This window comes from Urtica dioica, chromosome 1 (genome assembly GCF_054948205.1).
Source record: "Urtica dioica subsp. dioica isolate 48M chromosome 1, U.dioica_male_clone48M_v1_H2, whole genome shotgun sequence".
Classification (NCBI taxonomy): Eukaryota; Viridiplantae; Streptophyta; class Magnoliopsida; order Rosales; family Urticaceae; genus Urtica; species Urtica dioica.
In genome coordinates this window covers 39,642,418-39,647,265 of record NC_142756.1, presented here as the reverse complement: position 1 = coordinate 39,647,265, position 4,848 = coordinate 39,642,418, and positions in this window count along the sequence as shown.

Genomic DNA, 4,848 nt, shown 5'->3' with positions numbered 1-4,848 from the left:
TTAAACTTGGATGATTGAAATGTGAGGAAATGAGGTTCCTATTTATAGGAGAGGTCTCACCTTCTATAAGGTAGTTTCCTCTTCTATAGAATATCACATATTCATGAGCTAATTTCTCTATTTCCTTTATTGAGTCACACGGCCAAACTAGGCTTCAATAAGCCTTGGATTTGTTTCCTATTTTGTTCCATGCCTTTGACTCTCTCTTGGCCGAAATTCCTAATGCATGCATATGCAAATTTGTTTCCTCTTTTTCTTTTGGCAAATATCTTGATACATTTATGCACAAAATAATCTCTCCTATTTCTCTATAGGGTAGGCGCCCAAGTCTCTCTAGAAGGAGCTTCTAGAAGTTTCTTCATTTGTTCATGACAACATGAGAAAGGCCCATTAAGAATTTTAAATAAAACTCTTATGAAATGAAATTAACTCACAAGGCCCAATGATCAAGTCATGGCCGAGTGACATTAAGTCATCAAATGAACTTGTCAAAAAATTTATTGACATTCATTTCATCCTATGTCTCAAAAGACAAAAATATCCTTTTGACAATTTTCTTTCTTGTTTTGACTTAGCTTCAAGTTTAACTATTCCTATCGATGTGATTCGTGACAGTGACCTCATGGACCCAAATGAACAAAGCTTGAGCTAAACACTTGGACTCAAAAGTTCACAAACCTTTTCCAAGTTTAGCTTAATGCCAACTGACTCCACTAAAGAGCTGACACTGAAAATCTCTCGGTTCAAATGAATTTATTTTCTACTCAAGAATTCGACCTAATTATGATGAGCGGATCCACTCAATATTATCTATGTTTACCCTTCATGAATGTCATCAACTAGTCGGGATTTACTAAATTACCATTTTACCCTTCTAGCTGTTATTTCCTCAACTCCTTTGTCGCTTGTGAATAAGTTAGAAACAATGTATTGACGAGGAGCTAACAAGTCACATTGTTTCATCCAAAAGAGTCAGGACTCAATTTGGACACTGGCCAGTTCATTTATTCACACTCCAAGGAACAAAGCATGAGGTGACATACATTGCATTTCAGCAATCTTGTACATGAATTCCATATCTATGAGAACTTCACAAAGTTACTCATGACATTCTCACAACTTAGTACTTCACCAATAGGCCCTGTTCGGAATCACATAGTGAGTCCGAACTCTGACTTTCTCAAATGAGAATACTAAGCTGTGAAATGGCATGTCTCATTTCAGGATTAAGGTAAGCATGATGCAATTCATACATAGTGACTTCGAGACATAAGAGGTTAAATGGTTTGTTCTTATCTTGTCTCTAGAAGTGCACTGGTCAATTCAGTACCTTCGGAAGATACCTAGAAGAACTATAGAGTCTCCAACTCTCAATGCCTCATAACCAGACATCATAGATTCTTCTAACAATCATACTGAGGTCAATAGTCCTTTGACCCTTAGATTGCGAATATATCATTTTAAGCAAACTACGAAGAGTTTGTTCATGCAAATCTACATTTGTCTCTTCGTAAGTTGTTTAGTTTGGTTATGGACTAAAAGACTAAGGTTTTATCATAAAGCTTCAAACAAAGAAAGAATGAATGAACGTTTCAACTTTATTAATGAATGAATAGGCAATTACAAGTAAGAGTCATCATGAGACTTTATATCATCAAATGTACAAAATAAAGATTACAACTCTTCTTGTGGGCACCATTGACAAAATCATGTAGAGTCGGCACGAGGAGTAGTTAGTCGACTCATGGACTCGGGACTCAACTCGAGGAGTGAACTCAACTCGAGTAGTGAACTCAACTCGAGGAGTTATGCAGAGTTTGCACGAGGAGTAGGTAGTCGACTAGTCGACTCGGTACTCGACTCGAGGAGTGAACTCAACTCGAGGAATGAACTCAACTCGAGGAGTCATGTAGAGTCGGCACGAGGAGTAGTTAGTCGACTCGTGGACTCGGGACTCAACTCTAGGAGTGAAATCAACTCGAGGAGTGAACCCAACTCGAGGTGTCATGTAGAGTCGGCACGAGGAGTAGTTAGTTGACTCGTGGACTTGGGACTCACCTAGAGGAGTGAACTCAACTCGAGGAGTCATGTAGAGTCGGAACGAGGAGTAGTTAGTCTACTAGTGGACTCGGGACTCAACTCGAGTAGTGAACTCAACTCGAGGAGTCATGTAGAGTCGGCACGAGGAGTAGTTAGTCGACGCGTGGACACGGTACTCGACTCGAGGAGTGAACTCAACTCGAGGAGTCATGAAGATTCGGCACGAGGAGTAGTTAGTCGCCTCGTGGACTCGGTACTCGACTCAAAGAGTCATGTAGAGTCGGCACGAGCAGTAGTTAGTCGACTCGTGGACGCGGTACTCGACTCCAGGAGTGAACTCAACTCGAGAAGTGAACTCAACTCGAGGAGTGAACTCAACTCAAGGAGTAGTTAGTCGACTCGTGGACTCGAGACTCAACTCGAGGAGTGAACTCAACTCGAGGAGTGAACTCAACTCGAGGAGTCATGTAGTGTCGGCACAAGGAGTAGGTAGTCGACTCGTGGACTCGGTACTCGACTCGAGGAGTGAACTCAACTCGAGGAATGAACTCAACTCGAGGAGTCATGTAGAGTCGGCACAAGGAGTAGGTAGTCGACTCGTGGACTCGGTACTCGACTCGAGGAGTGAACTCAACTCGAGGAATGAACTCAACTCGAGGAGTCATGTAGAGTCGGCACGAGGAGTAGTTAGTCGACTTGTGGACTTGGGACTCAACTCGAGGAGTGAACTCAACTCGAGGAGTTAACTCAACTGGAGGTATCATGTAGAGTCGGCACGAGGAGTATTTAGTGGACTCGTGGACTTGGGACTCAACTAGAGGACTGAACTCAACTTGAGGAGTCATGTAGATTCGGCACGAGGAGTATTTAGTCTACTCGTGGACTCGGGACTCAACTCGAGTAGTGAACTCAACTCGAGGATTGAACTCAACTCGAGGAGTAATGTAGAGTCGGAACAAGGAGTAGGTAGTCGTCTCTTGGACTCGGTACTCGACTCGAGGAGTGAACTCAACTCGAGGAATGAACTCAACTCGAGGAGTCATGTAGAGTCGGCACGAGGAGTAGCTAGTCGACTCGTGGACTCGGGACTCAACTCGAGGAGTTAACTCAATTCGAGGAACCCTGTAGAGTTGGCACAAGGAGTAGTTAGTCGCCTCGTGGACTCGGGACTCAACTCTAGGAGTGAAATCAACTCGAGGAGTGAACTCAACTCGAGGTGTCAAGTAGAGTCGGCACGAGGAGTAGTTAGTCGACTCGTGGACTTGGGACTCAACTAGAGGAGTGAACTCAACTCGAGGAGTCATGTAGAGTCGGCATAAGGAGTAGTTAGTCGACTCATGGACTCGGGACTCAACTCGAGGAGTGAACTCAACTCGAGCAGTGAACTCAACTCGAGGAGTCATGCAGAGTTTGCACGAGGAGTAGGTAGTCGACTCGTCGACTCGGTACTCGACTCGAAGAGTGAACTCAACTCGAGGAATGAACTCAACTCGAGGAGTCATGTAGAGTCGGCACGAGGAGTAGTTAGTCGACTCGTGGACTCGGGACTCAACTCGAGGAGTGAACTCAACTCGAGGAGTAAACTCAACTCGAGGAACCCTGTAGAGTCGGCACGAGGAGTAGTTAGTCGACTCGTGGACTCAGGACTCAATTCTAGGAGTGAAATAAACTCGAGGAGTGAACTCAACTCGAGGTGTCATGTAGAGTTAGCACGAGGAGTAGTTAGTCGACTCGTGGACTTGGGACTCAACTAGAGGAGTGAACTCAACTCGAGGAGTCGTGTAGAGTCGGCACGAGGAGTAGTTAGTCGACTCGTGGACTCGGGACTCAACTCAAGGAGTGAACTCAACTCGAGGAGTCATGCAGAGTTGGCACAAGGAGTAGGTAGTCGACTCGTGGACTCGGTACTCAACTCGAGGAGTCATGTAGAGTCGGCACAAGGAGTAGGTAGTCAACTCGTGGACTCGGTACTCGACTCGAGGAGTGAACTCAACTCGAGGAATGAACTCAACTCGAGGAGTCATGTAGAGTCGGCACAAGGAGTAGGTAGTCGACTCGTGGACTCGGTACTCGACTCGAGGAGTGAACTCAACTCGAGGAATGAACTCAACTCGAGGAGTCATGTAGAGTCGGCACAAGGAGTAGGTAGTCGACTCGTGGACTCGGTACTCGACTCGAGAAGTGAACTCAACTCGAGGAATGAACTCAACTCGAGGAGTCATGTAGAGTCGGCACGAGGAGTAGTTAGTCGACTTGTGGACTTGGGACTCAACTCGAGGAGTGAACTCAACTCGAGGAGTTAACTCAACTGGAGGTATCATGTAGAGTCGGCACGAGGAGTATTTAGTGGACTCGTGGACTTGGGACTCAACTAGAGGAGTGAACTCAACTTGAGGAGTCATGTAGATTCGGCACGAGGAGTATTTAGTCTACTCGTGGACTCGGGACTCAACTCGAGTAGTGAACTCAACTCGAGGATTGAACTCAACTCGAGGAGTCATGTAGAGTCGGCACAAGGAGTAGGTAGTCGTCTCTTGGACTCGGTACTCGACTCGAGGAGTGAACTCAACTCGAGGAATGAACTCAACTCGAGGAGTCATGTAGAGTCGGCACGAGGAGTAGTTAGTCGACTCGTGGACTCGGGACTCAACTCGAGGAGTAAACTCAACTCGAGGAGTTAACTCAATTCGAGGAACCCTGTAGAGTTGGCACGAGGAGTAGTTAGTCGCCTCGTGGACTCGGGACTCAACTCTAGGAGTGAAATCAACTCGAGGAGTGAACTCAACTCGAGGTGTCAAGTAGAGTCGG